The sequence below is a fragment of the Ranitomeya variabilis genome, chromosome 5 (assembly GCF_051348905.1).
Source record: "Ranitomeya variabilis isolate aRanVar5 chromosome 5, aRanVar5.hap1, whole genome shotgun sequence".
Lineage (NCBI taxonomy): Eukaryota > Metazoa > Chordata > Amphibia > Anura > Dendrobatidae > Ranitomeya > Ranitomeya variabilis.
In genome coordinates, this window is record NC_135236.1 from 250,063,468 (window position 1) to 250,091,454 (window position 27,987).

General features: G+C 46.2%; 1 long non-coding RNA gene across 1 annotated transcript; it reads left to right on the forward strand.

Moving 5' to 3' along the window:
• Positions 1-66: 66 nt before the first annotated feature.
• LOC143775646 (uncharacterized) lies at positions 67-27,978 on the forward strand. Its single transcript, XR_013215681.1, has 3 exons — positions 67-335; positions 25,309-25,810; positions 26,342-27,978. It is a non-coding gene; the product is annotated as an uncharacterized LOC143775646 (long non-coding RNA).
• The last annotated feature ends 9 nt before the right edge of the window (positions 27,979-27,987 follow it).

The window sequence follows — 27,987 nt, forward strand, 5'->3', positions numbered from 1 at the left end:
CCCCGCCCACTCTTTGGTAACCAGCCAATGAGGTCAGAGAATAAGCTGTCAGTCAGCCTGCCTTGGTCTGTTCCCGCCATGTGTGGAGTGACGTAGTGACGGAGGTGTGCGCTGCTGTGGAGTTTCCCGCTCAGTTGTGTGACTGGCAGGCGCCATCCAGTGCGCGCAGTGTCCTGCCTGGTGCGAGACAGAGACACACCTCATTATACCAGCCATGAAGACAATGAGCCGGTATGTTCTCTGAGAAGCTGAAATCCAGGGCCTGCAGCAATATGTGGGGTGATAATGGCAGACCATGGCGGTATCACAAGGAATGTGTTGTATGGGGTCACCAGGTAGGACTGGGACTGAAATTCAACCCTGGCATTTGAAATCACACAGGCCCATGTTGCCCCTGCCCCCCCGAACCCTAGATGGGGAAATATTACTAACTAGATGGTGGCCCGATTCTAACGCTTCGGGTATTCTAGAATATGTATGTATATAGCAGCCACATAGTATATAGCACAGGCCACGTAGTATATAGGAGCCATGTAGTATATAGCAGACAAATACTACGTGGCCTGTGCTATATACTATGTGGCTGCTATATACATACATATTGTAGAATATCCGATGCGTTAATACAGGCCACTCAATATATAACAGTGGCTACGCAGTATATAACACAGCCCACGTACAATATAACCCAGGCTACGCAGTATATAGCAGCCACGCAGTATATAACACAGGCCACGCAGTATATAACACTGGCCACATAATATATAGCACAGCCCACGCAGTACAAAACAGCCCATGCAGTATCTAACACTGGCCACGTAGTATATAGCAGCCACGCGGTATATAACAGCCCACGTAGTATACAGCAGTGTGGGCACTATATCCCTGTTTAAAAAAAATAATTAAAATAAAAAATAGTTATATACTCACCTGCCGGGTGATGCGCGCGCGGCTGCTGCCATCTTCCGTTCCCAGGATGCATTGCGAAATTACCCACGACTTAACGGTCTCGCGAGACCGCTAAGTCTTCTGGGTAATTTCGTAATGCATTTCTGGGAACGGAAGATGGCGGCAGCCGCGCACGCCTGGGCGGACTACAGAGGGTGAGAATAGCAGGGGTTTTTTTTTATTATTTTTAACATTACATCTTTTTACTATTGATGCTGCATAGGCAGCATCAATAGTAAAAAGTTGGGGACACAGGGTTAATAGCAGCGATAACGGAGTGCGTTACCCGCGGAATAACACGGTCCGTTACCGCTGACATTAACCCTGTGTGAGTGCTAACTGGAGGGGAGTATGCGGGCGCCGAGCACTGACTGCAGGGGAGTAGGGAGGGACTAATCGGACTGTGGCCGTCGCTGATTGGTTGCGGCAGCCATGACCGGCAGCTGGCGAGACCCATCAGCGACGCAGGATTTCCGTTACGGAAGTTGCGGACAGAAAGACGGAAGTACCCCTTAGACAATTATATATATAGATATTACCCTGCCTGGAGGATATCAAGATTTATTACAAGACCAATATTTCTAAAAATACCAATAATATTGCTATATAAGATTAATATCAAAATAATAATATTGCAATATTAGACAAATACCAACAAACTATAACCAAATATTACCTGCTTATACAGTTATAATACCACCATGTCGATTGCTAAAGAGGTTGACGTTAAAGTCTATGTAACTTCAGACTTCTGAATCCTCATAGCGTTCACTGTGAAGATTCTCTGATTCCAGCATTGGGAGCGGGCCGTCATGGCTTTGCTAATTTCTCCTGTATTGAGCGAGCCCGTGCACATCTAGTCAGCACCTGACTGCATGTATGCGAATCACATGCTAAAAATGATCAGGGGTGAAACTACAGTAGGTGCAAGGGTTGCAATCGCAACCAGGCCCTGGAGCCTAGGGGGCCCAAATGTCTCTTTTGTCTATATAAAAAGACTAATGATATTAACCCCTTCATGACCCAGCCTATTTTGGCCTTAATGACCTTGCCGTTTTTTGCAATTCTGACCAGTGTCCCTTTATGAGGTAATAACTCCGGAACGCTTCAACGGATCCTAGCGATTCTGAGATTGTTTTTTCGTGAGATATTGGGCTTCATGTTAGTGGTAAATTTAGGTCGATAATTTCTGAGTTTATTTGTGAAAAAAACGGAAATTTGGCAAAAAATTTGAAAATTTCGCAATTTTCACATTTTGAATTTTTATTCTGTTAAACCAGAGAGTTATGTGACACAAAATAGTTAATAAATAACGTTTCCCACATGTCTACTTTACATCAGCACAATTTTGGAAACAACATTTTTTTTTGCTAGGAAGTTATAAGGGTTAAAATTTGACCAGTGATTTCTCATTTTTACAAAATTTACAAAACCATTTTTTTTAGGGACCACCTCACATTTGAAGTCACTTTGAGGGGTCTATATGGCTGAAAATACCCAAAAGTGACACCATTCTAAAAACTGCACCCCTCAAGGTGCTCAAAACCACATTCAAGAAGTTTATTAACCCTTCAGGTGTTTCACAGCAGCAGAAGCAACATGGAAGTAAAAAATTAACATTTAACTTTTTAGTCACAAAAATGATCTTTTAGCAACAATTTTTTTATTTTCCCAGCGGTAAAAGGAGAAACTGGACCACGGTCGTTGTTGTCCAATTTGTCCTGAGTACGCTGATACGTCATATGTGGGGGTAAACCACTGTTTGGGCGCACGGCAGGGCTCGGAAGGGAAGGAGCGCCATTTGACTTTTTGAATGAAAAATTGGCTCCAATCTTTAGCGGACACCATGTCACGTTTGGAGAGCCCCCGTGTGCCTAAACATTGGAGCTCCCCCACAAGTGACCCCATTTTGGAAACTAGACCCCCCAAGGAACTTATCTAGAAGCATAGTGAGCACTTTAAACCCCCAGGTGCTTCACAAATTGATCCGTAAAAATGAAAAAGTACTTTTTTTTCACAAAAAAATTATTTTAGCCTCAATGTTTTCATTTTCACATGGGCAACAGGATAAAATGGATCCTAAATTTTGTTGGGCAATTTCTCCTGAGTACACCAATACCTCACATGTGGGGGTAAACCACTGTTTGGGCACATGGTAAGGCTCGGAAGGGAAGGAGCACCATTTGACTTTTTGAATGAAAAATTATCTCCATCGTTAGCGGACACCATGTCGCGTTTGGAAAGCCCCTGTGTGCCTAAACATTGGAGCTCCTCCACAAGTGACCCCATTTTGGAAACTAGACCCCCCCAAGGAACTCATCTAGAGGCATAGTGAGCACTTTAAACCCCCAGGTGCTTCACAAATTGATCCGCAAAAATGAAAAAGTACTTTTTTTCACACAAAATTTCTTTTAGCCTCAATTCTTTCATTTTCACATGGGCAACAGGATAAAATGGATCCTAAAATTTGTTGGGCAATTTTTCCTGAGTATGCCGATACCTCATATGTGAGGGTAAACCACTGTTTGGGTGCACGGCAAGGCTCGGAAGGGGAGGCGTGCCATTTGACTTTTTGAATGGAAAATTAGCTCCAATCGTTAGCGGACACCATGTCGCGTTTGGAGAGCCCCTGTGTGCCTAAACATTGGAGCTCCCCTACAAGTGACCCCATTTTGGAAACTAGACCCCCCAAGGAACTTATCTAGATGCATAGTGAGCACTTACAACCCCCAGGTGCTTCACAGAAGTTTATAACGCAGAGCCGTGAAAATAAAAAAATAATTTTTCTTTCCTCAAAAATTATTTTTAGCCCAGAATTTTTTATTTTCCCAAGGATAATAGGAGAAATTGGACCCCAAATGTTGTTGTCCAGTTTGTCCTGAGTACGATGATACCCCATATGTGGGGGTAAACCACTGTTTGGGCGCACGGCAGGGCTCGGAAGGGAAGGCACGCCATTTGGCTTTTTGAATGGAAAATTAGCTCCAATCATTAGCGGACACCATGTCGCGTTTGGAGAGCCCCTGTGTGCCTAAACATTGGAGCTCCAGCACAAGTGACCCCATTTTGGAAACTAGACCTCCCAAGGAACTAATCTAGATGTGTGGTGAGCACTTTAAACCCCCAAGTGCTTCACAGAAGTTTATAACGCAGAGCCATGAAAATAAAAAATAATTTTTCTTTTCTCAAAAATGATTTTTTTAGCCCACAATTTTTTATTTTCCCAAGGGTAACAGGAGAAATTGGACCCCAAAAGTTGTTGTCCAGTTTCTCCTGAGTACGCTGATACCCCATATGTGGGGGTAAACCATTGTTTTGGCATACGTCGGGGTTCGGAAGGGAAGTAGTGACGTTTTGAAATGCAGACTTTGATGGAATGCTCTGCGGGCGTCAGGTTGCGTTTGCAGAGCCCCTGATGTGCCTAAACAGTAGGAACTCCCCACAAGTGACTCCATTTTGGAAACTAGACCCCCAAGGGAACTTATCTAGATGTGTGGTGAGCACTTTGAACCCCCAAGTGCTTCACAGAAGTTTATAACGCAGAGCCGTGAAAATAAAAAATGTGTTTCCTTTCCTCAAAAATATTTTTTTAGCCCAGAATTTTTTATTTTTGCAAGAGTAACAGGAGAAATTGGACCCCTAAAGTTGTTGTCCAGTTTCTCCTGAGTACGCTGATACCCCATATGTGGGGGTAAACCACTGTTTGGGCACATGCCGGGGCTCGGAAGGGAAGTGGTGACGTTTTGGAATGCAGACTTTGATGGAATGGTCTGCGGGCATCATGTTACGTTTGCAGAGCCCCTGATATGCCTAAACAGTAGAAACCCCCCACAAGTGACCCCATTTTGGAAACTAGACCCCCGAAGGAACTTATCTAGATGTGTGGTGAGCACTTTCAACCCCCAAGTGCTTCACAGAAGTTTATAACGCAGAGCCGTGAAAATAAAAAATAATTGTTCTTTCCTCAAAAATTATGTTTTAGCAAGTAATTTTTTATCTTTGCAAGGGTAACAGGAGAAATTGGACCCCAACAGTTGTTGCCCAGTTTGTCCTGAGTACGCTGGTACCCCAAATGTGGGGGTAAACCACTGTTTGGGCGCACGTCGGGGCTTGGAAGGGCGGGAGCACCATTTGACTTTTTGAACGCAAGATTGGCTGGAATCAATGGTGGCGCCATGTTGCGTTTGGAGACCCCTGATGTGCCTAAACAGTGGAAACCCCTCAATTCTAACTTCAACACTAACCCCAACACACCCCTAATCCTAATCCCAACTGTAGCCATAACCCTAATCACAACCCTAACCCCAACACACCCCTAACCACAACCCTAACCGCAACACACCCGTAACCCTAATTCCAACCCTAATCCTAACCCTAATCCCAACCGTAACCCTAATCCCAACCCTAACCACAACTGTAACCCCAACACACCCCTAACCCTATCCGTAACCCTAACCACAAGCCTAATCTTAACCCTATTTCAAACCCTAGCCCTAATTCCAACCCTAACTCTAATTCCAACCCTAACCCTAAGGCTGTGTGCCCACGTTGCGGATTCGTGTGAGATTTTTTCCGCACGATTTTTGAAAAATCTGCAGGTAAAAGGCACTGCGTTTTACCTGCGGATTTACAGCAGATTTCCAGTGTTTTTTTGTGCGGATTTCACCTGCGGATTCCTATTGAGGAACAGGTGTAAAACGCTGCGGAATCCGCACAAAGAATTGACATGCTGCGGAAAATACAACGCAGCGTTTCTGCACGGAATTTTCCGCACCATGGGCACAGCGGATTTGGTTTTCCTTAGGTGTACATGGTACTGTAAACTTGATGGAAAACTGCTTCGAATTCGCAGCGGCCAATCCGCTGCGGATCCGCGGCCAATCCGCTGCGGATCCGCGGCCAATCCGCTGCGGATCCGCGGCCGATCCGCTGCGGATCCGCGGCCGATCCGCTGCGGATCCGCGGCCGATCCGCTGCGGATCCGCGGCCGATCCGCTGCGGATCCGCGGCCGATCCGCTGCCGATCCGCGGCCGATCCGCTGCGGATCCGCGGCCGATCCGCTGCGGATCCGCGGCCGATCCGCTGCCGATCCGCGGCCGATCCGCTGCGGATCCGCGGCCGATCCGCTGCCGATCCGCGGCCGATCCGCTGCGTATCCGCTGCCGATCCGCTGCGGATACGCGGCCGATCCGCTGCGGATCCGCGGCCGATCCGCTCTGTGTGCACATGCCATAACCCTACCCCTAACCCTACCCGTAACCCTAACTCTACCCCTAGTTCTAACCCTAGTTCTAACCCTAACCCTAGTGGAAAAAGAAAAAAAAAATTTTCTTTATTTTATTATTGTCCCTACCTATGGGGGTGATAAAGGGGGGGGTGTTATTTATTATTTTTTTTATTTTGATCGCTGTGATAGAACCTACCACAGCGATCAAAATGTACTTGTAAGGAATCTGCCGACTGGCAGATTCGGCGGGCGCACTGAGCATGCGCCCGCCATTTTCCAAGATGGCGGCGCCCAGCGAGGAGACGGCCGGACACCGGGAGGATCGGTAAGTATGAAGGGGTGGTGGGGGGGTGGATCTGAGCACAGGGGGGGTGATCGGAGCACAGGGGGGGGTGGATCTGAGCAAGGAGGGAGCGGACAGGAGGACGGGGGAGCCGGCAGGCGGACGGAGGGGACCGGACCCCATAACGGAGGACTGGGGGGGCGATCGGTGGGTGTGGGGGGGGTCACTTGAGTATTTCCAGCCATGGCCGATGATATTGCAGCATCGGCCATGGCTGGATTGTAATATTTCACCAGTTTTTTAGGTGAAATATTACAAATCGCTCTGATTGGCAGTTTCACTTTCAACAGCCAATCAGAGCGATCGTAGCCACGGGGGGGTGAAGCCACCCCCCCTGGGCTGAAGCACCACTCCCCCTGTCTCTGCAGATCGGGTAAAATCGGAGTTAACCCTTTCACCCGATCTGCAGGGACGCGATCATTCCATGACGCATACGCTGCGTCATAGGTCGGATTGGCACAGACTTTCATGACGCAGCGTATGCGTCAAAGGTCGGGAAGGGGTTAAAGACTTGCAATAATTGGGGGCCCCATTAGAGATTTTGCTTTTTTGCCCAGGAGAGGTGACATATCAGCACAGGGATCCACCTTTAAAGGACACCTTGACATGGCAGTTGGGCTCACATACTGTATATTGGCCGATCTATGAGCTAAGAACCTTTTTTACTGTACTTTTCATAGCAATTTTGCAGATAAATAGTTCATGTATACACTACATAGCACTTTTTTTTTCCTTTTCCCCCATTTTTATGGCAGTAATGCAGTTTCAATGTTCTAGAGTAATTGTTCTTGGTAAATCATGGTGCAACCTTTATAGTTTTTCAAGTTATATGCCTTTTTGGTTGGCACCTGTTCACACTAGATTGAATGTACTGGTCTTTTTCTCTATTTGTATCAAACCCTTTTTGGACATGTGCACTAGCACTCCTATCAGCCACAGGTGATTTTAAGTAGTTAGCAGGTCCATTCCTGCACCATAAATTGTAGGCTTCTTTGCCCAAGAGAGGTGACATATGAGTGAGGACAGGGACCCAACTATGAAGGACGCCTTGACGTGGCAATTGGGCTCACATATATTGGCCAATCTATGCGCTAAGTACCTTTTTTTTTACTGTATTTTTCTCACCAATTTTTCAGAGGAAAAATTCACATATACACTATAGCGCTTTTTTTTTTCTTTTTGTCCCATTTTCTATGGCAGTAATGCAGTTTCAATGTTCTAGAGTTATCATTCTTGGTAATTCATGGTGCAACCTTTACAGTTTTTCATGTTACCCTGTTGGTTCCAGCCTCAGCAGGTCGCAAACAAAAGGGATGCCCGTGGCATGCTGGCGTAAGTGATGAAGCCAGCAATTTTGTGCTGTGTCACAACTGCAAACAGTGGGCATCTTGAGGATGCATATCCTGATAACAATGTAGCATCCAAAGTGGCCCAAGACCAGACAGGCCTTTCTGGCATTTGCCAGAATTGCCAGTCCGGCCCTGGGGGTCACACATACATGCAGTCACCCACAATACTGTGGCGTTGTGGAAGCAGCACTGGATTTGGAGTATTAGTCATTTACAACAAGCTGCTACTTCCATCTTGGGCCGAATTCCGACATCTGTGTAGTGTATCACCATTAGAGTATGGACCCCATACTTAGGCCGGACTCCTGAGCCTAACCCGACAGCTGTTTAAAGGGAACCTGTCACCCCCAAAATCGAAGGTGAGCTAAGCCCACCGGCATCAGGGGCTTATCTACAGCATTCTGGAATGCTGTAGATAAGCCCCCGATGTATCCTGAAGGGTAAGGAAAAACAGGTTATATTATACTCACTCAGGGGCGGTCCCGGTCTGGTTCTGGTCCGATGGGCGTCGTGGTCTGGTCCGGGGACTCCCATCTTCTTACGATGACGTCCTCTTCTTGTATGTCAGAGAGGCCCAGCACCTGTGCATTGCAGTACTTTGCTCTGCCCTCAACAGGGGGTGAGTATAATCTAACCTCTTTTTCTCATCTTTCAGGATACATCGGGGGCTTATCTACAGCATTACAGAATGCTGTAGATAATCCCCTGATGCTGGAGGGCTGAGCTTACCTTTGATTTTGGGGGTGACAGGTTCCCTTTAACAGCTTGAATGCTGCACATTTAAATACAACCAAAATGTTTCTGTATGATGGGCAATATGTTAGCATTTTGGGGCCCCATTTTAACCTTTTGCCCAGGACCCCACTTTGCCTAAAACTGGCCCTGCCCATAGCCAGTTCATTCATTGTCGCCTGTGCTCCTACCGTGTTGCACAGATGTCTGCATGAGCCCTTAGAATTACAATTGGCCCTTTGAAGGCAACCATAATGCTGATGTGACCCTCGGTGAAAATGAGTCTGACACCTCTACTCTATTCCAAAGACATACTGATAGGGAATTTAGATTGTGAGCCTCATTGGGGACAGCGATAATAATGTGTGCAAACTGTAAAGCGCTGCGGAATATGTTAGTGCTATATAAAAAAAAATAAAGATCCCATGGACTGTTTGCAGTCCTGAATCCCTGCCACAATATTGAACCCTATTAGTGTAGCAACGGGGAGGGGGAAGAGGGAGCGGTTGCCCTGAGCCCCTGACTAGGTGGCGCCCGCAGGAAACGACCGCTACCCCTAACTGTATCTGAATGGAGGAAGAATTTTGAAATCAGTGAGACAACAAGAAAGTGAACTGCTCTCATCCAGCTCCATTAATACTTTGTGCATTTTACATATTGAATTTGTTTTAAACATGCATCCAGAGGCATATATGGGAGCGCAGGCAGGGCATGTGTCCTGGGCTCAGTCGGCAGATGGGCGCCTTCAGGCTGCGTTATGCGGAGGTCCAAGGTGTCTCCCCGGCGACTGCATTTTGTCACCCCCCTGACTGGGAGTCAGCAGTTCTCTGAGCCGGCTGTCAAGCTGACAGCCAACTCAGAGAAAGTTCAGTGCGCCAATTCCCAGTGATCAATTGTACAATTGAAGCCTTGACTGCCCGGTGAGAGTGATTTCAGCATGTAATCAGGTCATGTGATCACCCTGCTGATGTCACTCGCCAGCGTGGCAGAAGCACCAACAATATTGGTGGTAAGTGCTCCAGTGGATGGAGCTGAAGACACCAAAGATTTATTGTAAGGGGGGGGGGGTTGGGGGGACAAGGGATAAGATGAGGGAGCAAGTATGAGGAAACAGCATGAGGGGGACACAGTATTGTAAGTGGGGGATGGTTGCAGACACAGTATGAGGGGGGAATGTATGTGGACAAAAAATGGGGAGGATGGGTGCAGACAGTACGGTGAGTGGGGGATGGGTGCGGACCCAGTATGAGGAGCAAGGAAGGCAATGTATGCAGACACAGTATGAGGAGAGAGGGGTGCTGCTATTGGTTTTGATCTTGTACACATGTAACAATCCATAACTTGTAAGATTATGTGATACATGACTATGTTAATAAAGTGTAGTGATGTATGACCAATTTAGGATTACTATGTTTTTATTTAAGTTAGAAACGTTAAATGGGTTGTCCAGGTTTTTGATGAGTCTGCAGTCATTCTATGTGTCTGCAGACTTCTGAATTCTCACAAGTGCTCACTGCTGTCAGGATTCTCTGGTGCCAGCAGTGAGAGTGGGAGGTCACAAAATCACAAGCATGCGATTTGCATACATGCAGTCACATGTCAACTAGACATGCGTGGAAAATGAATTGAGCGAGACTGAATATGTCTAGTCAGAATGTGGCCAGTGTTATAAAAGTGTAGCAACTCACTCGGGAATGTAGGTAACAGACTAAAAATGCAATTGACCCTTCTAGTTCCTGTACAGACTAAAGATCCTGATCCCACGGGCCCTAGCGGTTTCTGCATGAGCTGAGATAGCCCTAACCAAAGACTAGATGATGGCAACTTGGATCTATGCTTTCTGCAAGGTCGTTGAGCGCTTCACGTTCCTCATTAAGAACCGGAGGGCAGAGCATAGTGTAAATTGCCTGCGGTTTCTGCATGAGCTGAGATAGCCCTAACCAAAGACTAGATGATGGCAACTTGGATCTATGCTGCCTGCAAGGTCGTTGAGCGCTTCACGTTCCTCATTAAGAACCGGAGGGCAGAGCATAGTGTAAATTGCCTGCAGACGGAAAGTGTGCTGAAACAGAAGGAGATTCCAGAATGAGTAAAAAAAAAATGCAAATTATGAAATAAAGGATTAAGTATGTACTGTTAGATAATATACCGCCTATTACCTAAAAAGAAACAGAAAACAGGTGTTGTGTAAAGAACATAAACAGCAAAGAGATAAACCCTATGTCACGGTTCCACCCCTCAGTCTGTCTGGGATGCAGTTACTGACAGCTCAGCTGTCCAATCTGGTATAGGAGTGTGCTGAAGCTATTGGTACTTTGACAGCTTGGCCCTCCAATCAGGCACAGGGGTGTGCCGAGCTGTCAATGTGTTGATTGACAGCTCAGCTATCCAATCTCAGACTGTGAGGCGTCAGCTGTCTCCATGTGTTCATTGTTCCAGTTAATTGCCATTCTTCATAACTGAGCTGTGTCTCCCAGAACTCTGCCAGACGTACATTAAGCCTGTGAGGTTGTGCTTTCCTGTGCCTTGAGTTCTGTATGCTTGAACTGTTGCCTGACCTTGATCTTCGTTCTGACCATCCGCCCGTTAAACCCCTTCAGCTCTGAACCGTAATCCTCACGGTACTCTGACCTTGGATCGTTACCTGACTACGCTTTTGTCTCTTCCTTCTGTTTAGGACATACCCTCCTGGCTTCTGACCTTGGATACCCTGACCACTCTGACTCACGCCTTGGCTGTGAGAAGTGACTAGCATCACACCCTAGCTGGTCTTTTACTGACTAGCATAAACTACAGCAGTATAGCTAGATATCCAAATTATACTATCACCAGCAGGAAATACCAGCAGGGGGAAAGTATAAATGAGTAAATAAAAACACGTTACCTCAAAAAGAGTGAAGCAAGGATAACAGAATCTAAACACCCTGATAAAAAGGTGTGTCTGCTGTGGCTCGTTGGACAGAGAAACTGACCCTAAAGCACAGGATCAAGGGTTCGTACCCAAAGGCATGGCAGTACCCCCCCCCCTTCTATGAGCAGCCACTGGACCCACTGAGATCCCTAATTGCTGATGCCACTGACTTAACTCCCTCACTAGGCGATCCGTATGCAAATCTTTTGCTTCAACCCAGGAATTATCCTTCAGACCGAAACCCTTCCATTTAACGAGATATTGCAGTCGGCATCTGACATATCTGCAACCCAAAACTCTTTCCACCTTATACTCCTTGTCCTCCTCCAAGTCAACGTCAATGATGTCCTGAGGACCCGGCATCCCCTCAAACTTTTTAAGACGAGAGGAATGGAAGGAATTATTAATCCTCCACGCAACAGATAGTTGGAGCTTGACCATCACAGGATTAATGATATTACTTACGTTATATGGATCAACAAATTTAGGAGTAAATTTCCAAATAGAAACAAATATTTTTTGAAGATAGCCAAACAAAATCTCCCACTTTAAAGACATTGGCCCTCCTACGTCTGCGGTTCGCAGTTCTCTTGATCTGCTTCCAAATTATCAAAAGACCTTCTCTCCAGAACTTAAAGGGGTTGTCCACTACTTTCAGTTAACCCCCCAATGTATCTCCCCGGGGCCCCTGATGAATTGTGTAAATATCTTCCGTTGCCGTTTTCGCCTGTGAGCGGCGCTATGTGGCGGCTGAGTCCGGGTCACGTGACCCCCAGGCTGCAGCCGCCGCTTATTTCCACCGACGTCACGTCAATTTCCAGACTCTGAAAATTGACGTGACGTCATGAGCAGGCGTGACCCCAGGCTCACAGTCAGCAGTCACTCATCAAGAGTGACTGGGCTGTGGGCGGCGCTGGGGGCTGCCTGCGGGGCTGTGCTGGGGGCGGGCGGGGCTAGGCAGGGATGATTGTGCGGGCGGGGCTAGGCAGGGATGATTGTGCGGGCTGGCGCCTGTATGTGCGGGCCGGCGCCTGTATGTGCGGGCCGGCGCCTGTATGTGCGGGCCGGCGCCGGTATGTGCGGGGGTGTGCAGGCGGTGCTGGGGTCTGCTGGCCGTGCTGGGGTCTGCTGCGGGGCTGTGCAGTGGTGGTGGTGGTGGCGGCGGCGGGGGTGTCTCTGTGCAGGCTTCGTCCGATGGGACTACAAGTCCCATCGGGCTCTGCCTGCTACAGTGACAGTAAGTGACACATTAGCCAATGATGGGACAGTAGTAGTCCCATCATCCGGCTAATGTGTTGAATGTAAAAAAAACACACATATACACTACATACACACACCATATGACATGTAACATGTGACAACATGACATACGACATGCAATGATATGCGACGTGACAACATGCGACGACATGCACCATGCGATATGCACCATGCGACGACATGCACCATGCGATGACATGCGACATGTGACAACATGCACCATGGGACGACATGCAACGACATGCACCATGCGACGAAATGCACCATAAAATGACATGCAACATATGACGTGCAACATATGACATGCAACATGCGACGACATGCAACATATGACATGCACCATGCGACCACATGCAACGACATGCAACATATGACATGCACCATGCGACGACATGCACCATGCGACCACATGCGGCGACATGTACCATGCGATGACATGCACCATGCGACGACATGCAACATGACATACGACATGCACCATGCGACGACATGCACCATGCGATGACATACAACATGACGTGCAACGACATGCGACGATATGCAACATGCGACAACATGCACCATGCGACGACATGCACCATGCGGCGACATGCACCATGCGGCGACATGTACCATGCGACGACATGCAACATGCGATGACATGCAACATGCTATGACATGCAGCATGCAATGACATGCAACATGTGACATGCACCATGCGATGACATACAACATGCGATGACATGCACCATGCAACGACATGCAACATGTGACAGGCAACATGCCACATACAGTACGAACAGACATACAGTACATATAACATAGAGTACATACTCACCATCACTTGTCACTTTGATCCCCGAAGCCAGTGTCATCTGTAAAAAATATTAAAATAATAAACAAACACTATACTCCCTGATCCGCAGAAATCCAATTAAAACGAGTGTCCCTCGACGATCTCCCGTGGAGAGCAGGAGCATCAGTTAATGCGACCGCTCTCCAGGGGCTCCAGGAATACAATGATGGAAGGTATCCTTCCACAATGTATTCCTCACAATGTATTCCTACGCCCCTAAGAGAAAATAGTCCCTAGTCTCACTTTATGCCATTGCTGTTTGAGAAATTTTCCCAGGCAGCAATTGCCATGAAGTGAGACTTTGTCCTAAGGTAACCTCTCAGTGATGCACTGCAGGAGCCATTGTCTCCTGTCAGTGTGTCACTGAGGGTCCTATAGAGCAGTGACATCACCCGATGTCACTGTTCTATAGGGGAGATCGTCGTGGGACACTCGTTATTAATTGGACTACGACGGAAAGGTAGTATACGGTATATTATTTTACGTTTTTTTGCAGGCACTGAAGTATGGTAAGTATGGTTAAATGAAGAATATTAAAATACTTTTTTCCTAATGTGTGTGTGTTTTATTAACCCTTTATTAGTATTGGATTAATAATGGATAGGCGCCTTATTGACGCCTCTCCGTTATTAACCCGGCTTAATGTCACCTTACAACAGCAAGGTGACATTAACCCCTTATTACCCCATATCCCACTGCTACGTGGGAGTGGGAAGAGAGGGGCTAAGTTACATCTTACAGATGCGCCATTTCTGGGGCAGCTGCGGACTGGTATTTGTAGCCGGGGGGGGGGGGGGGACCAATATCCATGGCCCCTCCCTAGGCTATGAAGATCAGCCCACAGCTGTCTGCGTAGCCTTTCTGGATATAAAATATAGGGGGACCCCACGTCATTGTTTTGGGGTCCCCCTATTTTAATAGCCAGTAAAGGCTGCGCAGAGAGCTGTGGGCTGATATTCATAGCAGGCTACAAATATTGGCCCCCGACCGTCGGCTTTCCCCCTCTGGCACAGAAAATTGCGCGGGAGCCCACGCCGTTTTTTTCCGTTTTTTTAAATTAAATTCAACGCTCATTAAGGCCTCTTTCATACTTGCGTCGGTACGGGTCCGTCGCTATGCATCGGGCCGACGTAGCGACGCACATTGTGAAATTTGCACGACGTGGGCAGCGGATGCAGTGTTTCAACGCATCCGCTGCCCATTCTGAAGTCCGGGGAGGAGGGGGCAGAGTTTTGGCCGCGCATGCGCGGTAGAAAATGGCGGACGCGACGGACAAAAAAACGTTCACTTGAACGTTTTTTCGTGCCAACGGTCAGCCAAAACACGACGGATCCGTTGCACGACGGATGCGACGTGTGGCCATCCGTCGCTAGTACAAGTCTATGGGTAAAAAAACGCATCCTGCGAGCACATTTGCAGGATCCGTTTTTTTCCCAATAAGACAGATTGCGACGGATTGCTAAAAACGCAAGTGTGAAAGAAGCCTTAGAAACATCGGCCTCTCTATTATATATCTATGGATATATCTATCTACAGATATATATATATATATATATATATATATATATAGATATATATATATATATATATATATAGATATATATATATAGATATATCTATAGATACATAGATGTATCTATCCATATATCTGGCTGCTTTCACACATCAGGTTTTTGCCGTCAGGCACAATCCGGCGAGTTTTGTAAAAAACGGATCCATTTTTTTCAGCCGGATCCGTTTTTTTCTCATAGAGTTGTATTAGCGCCGGATTGCGCCTGATGGCCACACGTTTCATCCGTTTTTTGCCAGATCAGTCAAAAAAGCTGTTTCTGCCGGACGGAAAACACATACAGAGGAACGTTTTTTCTGTCCGGCAAAAAAACGCACAGCGACAGATCCGGCAAAAAGCGTATGAAACTGAGATGTGAAATGATGAATCCGGCCTCCGAATCCGTTTTTTCATGCATGTTTCCATTCAAATCATGCACATTTTCCGTTAATTTATTTCCAAAAACTGCATCAAAACCACGCAAAAACTGCACCAAAAACAGCATCAAAACCACCAAAAAAATCATCAAAACTGCACCAAAAACTGCATCAAAACCTACTGCAGTTTTGGTGCGGTTTTGATGCAGTTTTTGGTGCGGTTTTGATGCCGTTTTTGTTGCAGTTTTGATGCGTTTTTGATGCATTTTTTGGTGTGGTTTTTGCACGGCTTTGATGCAGTTTTTGGTGCAGTTTTGATGCAGTTTTTGGTGCGGTTTTGGTGCAGTGTTGATGCAATTTTGGTGCGGTTTTGATGCAGTTTTTGGTGCGGTTTTGATGCCGTTTTTGATGCAGTTTTTGGTGTGGTTTTTGCGCGGTTTTGATGCAGTTTTTGGTGCAGTGTTGATGCAATTTTGGTGCGGTTTTGATGCAGGTTTTGGTGCAGTTTTGATGCTTTTTTATGCAGTTTTTTGCGCTGTTTTGATGCATTTTTAATTCGCTTTTGATGCGGTTTTTGCGCGGTTTTTATGCGTTTTGGTGCATTTTTGAAAGCTAAATAAAGATGTATTATTGAACAAAAAAAAAAAAGATTTGTGATGTCATTATTGTCCAACCTCCTCTTTTATATTTGTCCAACCCACACTCCATTACACACACAGATAGACAGATAGATGATAGATGAAATGGATAGACAGATCTACATATAGATAGATCTATAGATGCATACATCTTTTCCTATATCTATCTATAGATATATCTGGATAGATATATCTATTGATAGATGTATGGATAGCGTAGGGTGCGTGTCCACTGTCCAGATTACATCCGAATGAGCTGCAGATTGGATGCTGCGTACTTGTAGTCCCATCGGATGATGCCTGCACACACACCCCAAAAGACCCCCCGCATAGCCCCGCACACACCCGAACAGCCAGGCACCCACCCGAAAAGCCCCACACACACCCGAAAAGCCCCACACACACCCGAACAGTCCCGCACACACCCGAACAGTCCCGCACACACCCGAACAGCCCCGCACACACACGAACAGTCCTGCACACATCCGAACAGCCCGCAGACCCAGCACACACATACACGCACACAGTCACTGCCCACTTTCCGCCCACACACTTCCCTCCTCCCGAACTGCAGCGTTTCTCGGACCCACATCCGCAGCAAAACTGCACATCTTTTTTACATCTGCGGTTTTGCTGCGGATGTGCCCAACTCAATGCAAGTCTATGGGTGCAGAAACGCTGCAGTTCCGCACAAAAGTGACATGCTGCAAGAAAAAAAAGCTGCGTTTCGGTGCGGCTTTTTCCGCAGCATGTGCACCACAAGTCTGCGGCTCCCATAGACTTACATTGGTTGGGCACTACACTGCGGATTTTATGCAATTCTGTGCAGCAAAAAACCCTGCGGATCTGCAATCAAATCTGCAACGTGTGCACACAGCCTTAGCATTTAGTGAACCTAGCAAAAAACAAGTGTGGGATTGCACTTTATTTGCAATTTCATTGCACTTTGATTTTTTTTCACATTTTCTGTTACACGACATGGTAAAACCCATGGTGTCGTTCAAAAGTAGAACTTGTCCCGCAAAAAAATAAGCCCTCACATGGCCATATTGACGGAAAAATTATGGCTCTGGAAAGAAGGGGAGCGATAAAGAAAAAAAGCTCCAGGGGTGAAAGGAGTTTAGAAACATGGATATGGACATATATATAGAAATAGACATAGATATATAGATATATCTGTATGTATTCATCTATCTATTTGTTATCTATGTATCTATCCATCTATCTGTGTGTAATGGAGTGTGGGTTGGACAAATGTAAAAGAGGAGGTTGGACAGAAATGACATCACAAATCTTTTTGAAGATAGAGGAGGGAGGGGTTGGGGTGTGTTTTGGAGTGGGTGTGCCAGGTGCAGAGTTACAGGCGAGTGCAATGCATCATGGAACTTGTAGTATTAGAGCACAATAACTCAGGAGAAAGGAAGTTGTCATGAGAGCTGGATCCAGCACTAAAGATGTACTGCTACAGCATGATAAAAGGTAATATTGCTAAAATAAACACAGTAGATGTTTTCAGTGGCACATAATAGCAAGATTTATGAAAAAAAAAAAAGTTATAGTAGTGGACAACTTCTTTAATCAAACGAGAAGAATATTTTTCCTCCTCTGAAACTGCAGACTCCAAACCGTAAAAATGTAAGAAAAAAACTGAATAAAAATTCTCACAGCAAAAGAAAAGGTGAGGTACTGGTAGCAGTAGAGGTGCGGTTATTGAGAGCAATCTAAAGGTACCGTCACATTTAGCGACGCTGCAGCGATCTAGACAGCGATGCCGATCGCTGCAGCGTCGCTGTGTGGTCGCTGGAGAGCTGTCACACAGCTCTCCAGCGACCAACGATGCCGAAGTCCCCGGGTAACCAGGGTAAACACGCTTAGTAACCCGATGTTTACCCTGGTTACCAGTGTAAATGTAAAAAAAAAATAAACACTACATACTTACATTCCGATGTCTGTCGCGTCCCCCGGCGTTCTGCTTCCCTGCACTGTAAGCGCCGGCCCTAAAGCAGAGCTGTGACGTCACCGCTGTGCTCTGCTTTACGGTCGGCCTGCGCTGACACAGTGCAGGGAAGCAGAACGCCGGGGGACACGACAGACATCGGAATGTAAGTATTTAGTGTTTGGTTTTTTTTACATTTACACTGGTAACCAGGGTAAACATCGGGTTACTAAGCGTGGCCCTGCGCTTAGTAACCCGATGTTTACCCTGGTTACCAGTGAACACATCGCTGAATCGGTGTCACACACGCCGATTCAACGATGTCAGCGGGAGATCCAGCGACGAAATAAGGTGCTGGCCTTCTAGCTCTGACCAACGATGTCACAGCAGGATCCTGATCGCTACACAACGATATCGCTATCCAGGACGCTGCAACGTCACGGATCGCTAGCGATATCGTTGTTAAGTTGTTCATTGTGAAGGTACCTTAAGTCAGAGGAAGAAAATCCACCCAGTCATCTTGATTAGATGAAACAAAACATCTTAAGTATTGTTCTAATTCTTGTTTCATTCTCTCTGACTGACCATTAGTTTTAGGATGATAACCTGAGGAGAACAAAATCTTAATTCCTAATCTGGAGCAAAACTACTCCAAAAGCTAGCCATAAACTGAACCCCTCTATCAGAAATACTGGTTTTAGGAACACCATGTAACTTAATGATGTGAAAGATAAACAATGTAGCTAAACTCTTAGCCATAGGCAATTTTAGTATAGGAACCAAGAGAACCATCTTACTGAAACATAGGTACTAAATAATCGCAATGCGAATACAGTGGCCCGCGCTCAGGGGTGTGTGTATTATAGTAAAAGATTGTAGGCGGCTAACACAAGTATACAATGAATGATACTTGGATCGCTACAATGGTATACAATATATGGTGCTTAAATCACTAATTAAATGCTTAGACCTGCTGTAGAAAGCATATGAGTCAATATGTCATAAATGTATTTATGCCCGTATCGGCTATGTAGAAGTTGCTTACTGTGATTGCTGCGCTGTTCCAGTGTCCTGAGTAGACCCCGGCCTGGAGTCCGCTGTGAGATAAGATGCGGCGTCTGTGCAGGGCGGGGGGGGGGGGGGTTTGGTGGAGAAGGAATCGGCAGCTGTAGCGGTACCTGGGAGCCCCGGCCGAGGCGTCCCTGGTAACCGCGAGGAGAAAAAATGGCCGCTAGCGCCGGCTCGCTGGTGCCTGCAGAGTGACGTCACTATGGTACGGAGCGGCGCTGGAGCCAAAAAGGTGGCGACAAACCAACGCGTTTCGAAGGTGCTCGGCCTTCTTCGTCAGGGTTACCGCAAGTCGATCCCTAGGCTCCTTTTATGCGCTGCAGATAAGAAAGAACCCCGCCCTCGGTCCGCCTCCTCATAAAAATATCTCTGACAGCTAGAGTGTGTTCATAGAATAATGCTCAGGACAACTAAAGTGTGTACACGGGATGATGCGAAGGGCAAGGCTCGGTGTATATATGTATACCTACAAATTTTTTACAAATTCTAGCTCAGGGGAATTATCCCCTTACAGCGGTTCACCTACCCCTACACCAGTTTTTTATCCTTTTTGCTTTTAATCCCCTCCTTAATAAACCCCCCCCCCCCCCCTCTTTTATTCACTTATAAGTGCGAGGGTATTCACGTGGTTCATCCCCATTCATCCCTGTATTAAGGATATACATTATATTTACGAGTCATCACCTCATCCCAGCCCTATAATAGGGATATACCCCAGTCGCAGTTGCCCTCGCATAGCCACAGCAGTACCCTCCCTTACATATCTATATAGGTATATATATTTTACTTTGAGCAAGCTGCTTCTTCTTGTTTTTAAAAAAGCTAGTTTTAACAGCGAGTTTTTACAAGTACCCGAGCGTCATGTTTTTGCAAAAGGAGTTATTCGTTTTTAGTATGTATTTCTAATAAAGTAGTTTTTTAATAGTACCCACTTATCGAGGTGGTTGCAAAAGTTTTAATATGGTTCTGTACCAGCCATACCCCAGATGCATTAAATATAAATAAATATGCACAGGCATATATAGGTATACATATATACACCGAGCCTTGCCCTTCGCATCATCCCGTGTACACACTTTAGTTGTCCTGAGCATTATTCTATGAACACACTCTAGCTGTCAGAGATATTTTTATGAGGAGGCGGACCGAGGGCGGGGTTCTTTCTTATCTGCAGCGCATAAAAGGAGCCTAGGGATCGACTTGCGGTAACCCTGACGAAGAAGGCCGAGCACCTTCGAAACGCGTTGGTTTGTCGCCACCTTTTTGGCTCCAGCGCCGCTCCGTACCATAGTGACGTCACTCTGCAGGCACCAGCGAGCCGGCGCTAGCGGCCATTTTTTCTCCTCGCGGTTACCAGGGACGCCTCGGCCGGGGCTCCCAGGTACCGCTACAGCTGCCGATTCCTTCTCCACCAAACCCCCCCCCCCCCCGCCCTGCACAGACGCCGCATCTTATCTCACAGCGGACTCCAGGCCGGGGTCTACTCAGGACACTGGAACAGCGCAGCAATCACAGTAAGCAACTTCTACATAGCCGATACGGGCATAAATACATTTATGACATATTGACTCATATGCTTTCTACAGCAGGTCTAAGCATTTAATTAGTGATTTAAGCACCATATATTGTATACCATTGTAGCGATCCAAGTATCATTCATTGTATACTTGTGTTAGCCGCCTACAATCTTTTACTATAATACACACACCCCTGAGCGCGGGCCACTGTATTCGCATTGCGATTATTTAGTACCTACATTTCAATCCCAGGATAGGCACAGATCCTGTGTGGTTCCAGCAGCTAGGGGGGTCTTTTCATTCTATTCCACTCCACTGCCCACTCCTCCTGTCTCCCTGGTGGCGAGCGCCATAGTGTGCGTTATTTTCTCTCGATCTTACTGAAACAGTCCACCACCACTCATACTACAGTATTACCACCAGAAATGGGCAAATTAATTATGAAATCCATGGACAAATGAGTCAAAGGCAGATACGGAACCTCATTAGGCAAAAGAAACCCTGCTGGGGCCTGACAAGAGGATTTTGACTTGGCACAAACTCTGAACTTATGGACATACTCATCAGCATCCTTTCAAGCACTCTGCCACCAAAATGACCTGTAAACAGCTCTCCAGGTGGTGAAGGAATCAGGATGTCTGTCCAACACAGAGTCATGCACTTCATTAAGAAGATCAGTGCAAAGTGAGGACGGCAGAAAAAGCTTGCCGGGTCACAAGCCCTCCGGTGCACCAATCTGAGCTTCCACAATGCCGTTTCTGAGATCAATTTCCAAAGCACCCACCACCACCTCTTCACTAAGAATGTTTACTGGATTTAAGTACTTCAACTCCAGAACAAAACTGTGTGATAAAGCATCAGCCTTAACACTCTTAGTACCAGGGAGATATATCACAGGGAAAACAAACCGAGTGAAAAAGAGGGCCCACCAGCCCTATCTAGTATTCAAACACTTAGCGGCCTCAAAATACAGTACATTTTTGTGATCAGTAAAGATTGTTACTCTATGCCTTGCCTCTTCCAATCAATGCATCTACTCATCGAAAGCTCTCTTAAAGGGAACCTGTCAGCAGATTTTGCCGCTATAAGATGCGGCCACTGCCTTTCAGGGCTTATACAGCATTCTGTAATGCTGTAGATAAGCCCCCGGTCTGATCTGCAAGTGAAGAAAAATAAGTTATGTTATACTCACCCGGGGGCGGTCCTGTTGCGAAGTGACTGTCCTAGCATGACCCGACGAGTGGTCGGTCACAAAACGGTGAAACACAAGGATACACCGGGGACACTTTAACAACGGTGGGCCCTGTCTGTAGGGAACGGGGAATGGACACCTTCTGCACTCACCTGAGGATGTGACTTGCTCTTACTAGCGTCCCTATACGGGTTCTTTCAACCCGCCGCCGAATAGGATACCTAGTCTCTCACTTGCCCTGCTCTTATCCCTAAGTAGGGAACTGGCAGGTGAGAGCACTGGTCCCACCGCTGCACTAGTACAACACAAGGTAAGGTAAGACAAACATGGGGAAAAGGAAACACAAAACAACACTTAGCTTTTCTTGGCTGAAATGCACCGAACAGCAGAGTAAGGCACCAAATTACAGAATTCAGCTGAAGCACCACTGAACCCAGCAAGCTCCTGACTCCAGCTTGGTTGGTCTCCAAGAGGACCTATATAACCAACAGTCAGCTGATGCATCAGGTGACCTTTTAAAGGAAGCTCGGAGTTGTCACCACCCACATAGCAGACTCTGTCTTTGTGGTATTTCCTGAAGAAGCCATATATGACTTCGAAACGCGGAGAATAAACCACCATCATCCTTTAACCATTTTTTGCATTCTGAAATGTCTGGCAGTGTTGATATTTAATATCTCTGGTCCAAAGGGGCAGGCCATGAAGGACTATATCGCGGAGAGTTTAGCAAAGGGTCATATCAGACCATCCTCATCCCCCATTGCTGCAGGGTTTTTCTTTGTAAAGAAGTAAGACGGGGTTATGCCCCTGCCTAGATGTCCGTGAATTCAATCAGATCACGGTCCGGGATGCGTATCTGCTCCCTCTCATCCTGGACTTCTTTAATCAGATTGTAGGAGCAAAATGGTTTTCTAAACTGGATCTCAGGGAGGAGTATGATGGAAAACAGCTTTCAGTATGCCTGAGGGACATTATAAGAACCTTGTGAAGCCACTTGGGTTGACAAATGCTCCCGCTGTCTTTCAGCACTTCATAAATGACATCTTTTAGTCACCTGGTAGGTAGATTTGTTGTAATGTATCTTGATGACATATTAATTTATTAACCTGACCTTGAGTCATATCAGGTATATGTCAGGCAGGTCTTACAGATACTCAGAGACAATAAATTATTTGTCAAACCAGAGAAATGTATGTTCTCTGTTAAGGAGATCCCTTTTCTAGGATATGTCTTATTGTCTATGGTTTTCTCATGAATACGGCTAAAGTCCGGGCGTACTGGATTGGAATCATCCTGAGGTTCCATCCATTGTTTAATAAAGGTGTTTTACTTGACTATCCTTGTCCCATTACCATTCTTCTCAGGCCCATGTCTAGTGGTTTCTTTAGCTTTTCACGTTTCGAATGGTTTGCCATTAAACCTTTTAGGACGTACACACTACTATTATGTATATTGTATATTTATACACACACTCTTTTAACTTAATTTAAACCCTTTCTGACATCGGGCGTAATAGTACACCGATGTCAGATACTCTCCCTTTGATGTGGGCTCCGGCGGTGAGCCCACATCGCTCCTGGGACATGTCAGCTGTTTTGAACAGCTGACATGTGCCCGCAATAGCCGTGGGTGGAATCGCGATCCACTCGTGGCTATTAACTAGTTAAATGTCATTGTCAAACGCTGACAGCGGCATTTAAATGGCGCTTCCGGCAATCGTGCCGGAAATACGCACACCGGTGACCCGTGTCACGTAATCACGGGTCACCGGTGTGTCAGCATGGCAACTCGAGGTCTCCTGGAAAAAAGTAAAAACGCCAAAATTACGTTTTTTTGGTCGCCGCAACATTGTCTTAAAATGCCATAACAGGCGATCAAAAGAACTATCTGTACCAAAATGGTATCATTAAAAACGTCAGCTCAGCGCGCAAAAAATAAGCCCTCACCCAACCCAAGATCACGAAAAATGGAGACAATACGGGTATCGGAAAATGGAGCATTTTTTTTCAGCAAAGTTTGGATTTTTTTTTCACCACTTAGATAAAAAAGAACCTTGACATGTTTGGTGTCTATGAACTCGTAATGACCTGAAGACTCATAATGGCAGGTCAGTTTTAGCATTTAGTGAACCTAGCAAAAAAGCCAAACAAAAAAACAAGTGTGGGATTGCACTTTTTTTGCAATTTCACCTCACTTGGAATTTTTTGCCATTTTGTTGTACACGACATGGTAAAACCAATGGTGTTGTTCAAAAGTACAACTCATGCTGCAAAAAACAAGCCCTCACATGGACATATTGACGGAAAAATGAAAAAGTTATGGCTCTGGGCAGGAGGGGAGCGAAAAACAAAAACGCAGAAACGAAAAAAGCTCCGGTCATGAATGGGTTAATGAGGCCTGGGATGCTATGGATCACTGGAAAATTAACACACTGGTGAAGTTTTTCTACTGGAACCCTTGGAGCTGAACCTATAAAGGAGTTGTGTATGTTCTGGACTTGACATGCACTTTTTAATATGTTTTTTATATATTTTTTGCCTTTTTTGGGCGCTTACTTGTTTCTTATAACATGTATTTTCCTTTTATATCACTCATTGTTCTTGTCATGTGTTATGACATCACACTTGTTGTCTTTTTTCTTTAATATTTATCTCCCCCTCTCCTTTTTTTAATTTTATCACTTCTCCGCACTTTATTGCAGATCACAGTTAGTTCCCCATATATTTGAACACTTATGTTAGACTCATTAGTGTCAATTAATTACTGCACTATTAATGTCAATATTTATATATACCTCATGTCCCTTATACATACAGTGTGTCCGTAAAGTCATGGTGCACTTTTATAGTTTACATTTTGGCGGCTTTTCTCTGGTCCAATCATATCAGACCTGTTCATGAGCAAAGATTACAAGAACCAATCAAACAACACAAACTCATTTAAGCTGTTGCTGAGCCCCCAGTCAGATTAACCCCTGATAAAATTGAACTCTGATCAATACACTGCCAGGTCTGTGACATCATGCAACCACAAGCTTTTGCTATCGTTTGGATGTGTGCAGGGCAACAAATGGAGCCCACATCGAACTGCACTGAATAGGTATGAAACTGGGAGAGTTCTTTTATTTGGCGCAGATTTCACATTTCTATCGTTTTTTGTTGCTTTCCAGTGACTGGTCAAAAGTGCATCATGACTTTACGGACATCGATCCAACACTTCATAAAAATAAATCTGCTTCATGGCAGCCTCCTGTGTGCTTCTAGATAATGGTCGCCATGGGTGCGCATGCGCACTGGGATTTCCCTGGTATTTGCTTGCTTGGCGGTCGTCTATATTCCACAGTGCACATGTCTCGCACAAGAAATACGGCAGTGTGTCTCTGCCCTAGTGTTTTATCTTTGTAAATTTTTTTCTTTCATTTCTAGGTGCCACAACGGGAGGAATTCATTGATAATGACCTCCTCATCACCCTGGTGCAGGAGCGAGTTCCGTTGTGGGAAACCCGTCAGCAGCAGCAATCGGACGCTGTGGTGATTTGGCGGCTGTGGAATGAGGTGGCCCAAGTGCTGATAAATGACTGGGACAACGCCACGTATCAGAAAGGCTTTTCATAAGTATTGCAGTGTGGTCTGATGCGGCAGTAAACCTGAAGGCCGGAATCACACAACCGTGTGTGATGCGATAAACTCCTGCAAGTTTGTCGCATCACACACGGTTGTGGGATCCCGGCCTAAAGTGCATTGTTTAACATTTTTTTTCCATATTCACAGTGATCAAACTCAAAACCCGTTGGCGTTCGAAGAAGGATCGTTTCAACAAGGACCTGAGACAGGAGATCCAAGTTTGCAGTGGTGCTGCAGTAAGGCTCGGGAAATACAAGTACCACCGGGTGCTGTCTTTCCCGAGGCCTGTCCTTGCTCAGAGAACGTAAGTATTTTTGTGTTGTATTCCATTGTGTTATATTCCCTAATCTGAATTTTTCTATTCCACAGGAGTTGGCGCTTTTAGGGTAAGTTCACACAGGGCGTTTTTGCTACTTTTTTTTCTGCAGCAAAACCTGATCTTCTTGGCAGGAAAGAAGCTGTGTCAAAAACGCAGGTTTAGGTGCGTTTTTGGTGCGTTTTTTGTGGCGTATTTGGTGCATTTTTTTGGTGTGTTCTTTTTTTCTCTTTGTCTCTGCCAATGTCCCTGGATTTTCAGCAGCAAATAATGATACCTGCGTTTTACCTGCGTTTTTTTCAACACCCATTCAAGTCAATGGGTGAAAAAACGCAGCAAAAACGCTGAAAGAAGTGACATGCTCTATGTCCAAAAAACACAGCTAAGCACAAAATACTGATCACACAAAACAACAATGTGTGTGCATGATATTTCTGAAATCTCATAGGCTGAAAATTAGCATAAAAAACGCAGAAAAAAAACGCCCTGTGTGAACTTGTTTTTCTTTTCTTTTCACAGAACCTATAGCAGCACCCTCGAACCTGGATCTTCCTCTGGAGCGGTCCCTCATCGAACAGACACGGACCAGTCCCAGCCATCCACCAGTGAAGCAGCAATTGGGTCGGCGTCACAGGCTGGAGAACAGGCAGCTGGTCCTTCAGGTATTCCCCTGTCCCAGTCCTCTGCCTCTTTTTTTTTGGGCTCTTCCCGCCATCGGCAGAAGGCCTCGGACAGGTCACTCATGCCCGAGTTTATTCACTTGAGCTCGGTCTTCCAGAATGGCTTAAAGGTGCTGGGAGATAGACTGGAAAGTGGTCTGACCCATATTAACACACTTTTCCAGGATTTCAACCAACGCCTAAGGGTATGTGCACACGCTGCGGATTTTGCTGCGGATCCGCAGCGTTTCCACAGCTGTGGGTCCGCTGCAGTTTCCCATGAGTTTACATTACAATGTAAACCTATGGGAAATAGAAAACGCTGTGCCCATGCTGCGTAAAAAAATGTGCGGAAACGCAGCGGTATACATTCCGCAGCATGTCAATTCTTTCTGCGGATTCCGCAGCGGTTTTACACCTGCTCCAATAGAAAACCGCAGGTGCAAAACCGCAGTGGAATCCGCACAAAACCTGCGGTAAATCCGCGATAAATCCACGATAAATCTGAAGCAAAAATGCAGCGTTTTTGCCCTGCAGATTTATCAAATCCGCTGCGGAAAAATCCGCAGAGGACCATTCTACGTGTGCACATAGCCTTAACCGTCTGGAAGCCGACCTCCAGAGACCAGCACACCCATATTTTTAATCAGATCGAGTGGGGCATGTCGGAACACCTTATGCCTGATCTCCAGCTCAATGTGATGCAGGCCTGCAATGCTGCTTATGTTCAGGCTATGCAGCAGACTCGGTACTACCACCAGGCACAGGTGGTATTTCCACCTGTGCCACCAATTACACACTTAACCTCTATACCGAGTTCTGCTGCATACCACTGTACGGCCACCACCATGCCCAGTCCTGCCGCACACCACTACACCACCATCATGCCGGGTGCTGCTACAAGCCACTCCACCACCACTATACCGAGTCCTGCTCCTTCACGGCAGTCCACCGTTACCAGCACTGGGCCGCCTACTGATTCAGCACGGCTGACCCCCGCCTCCAGCACTAGGCTGCCAACAGAATCTGCACGGCTGACCCCTGCCACCAGCACTAGGCCGCCAACAGACTTTACACAACTGCCCACCGCCACCATCAGTCTGTGTCCACATTGTGAAAGACCTGCTGACCCCACCACTCCCACTCTCCCAAGGAGACACAAAAAAAGGAAGCTGATGCATAAAACTGGCCAGAAAGGCAAAAGGACTCGTGGCAGAAGTGTAGTGCTACCTCCACCCTCACCTCCCAATGTGTCTGTGTTTTCCAGTTTTTCTCTCCCTTCCAATGTGTCTCTCCCGTCCCATGCTTCCACTCCTAATGTATCTACTTCCATCCTTGACCTCCCAGACCCCACAAGTTTAGTTACCCTTCCCCTGGAACCCCTTCTTCGTCCACCCATAGCCAATCCTCCCAGCTCCACATTGCCCAGGTCCATAACATGTCCCCCTCATCGGTTCGTAAAAGTTATTTATTTATTTTTTTTTTAAATAAAATTGTGTTTTTTTC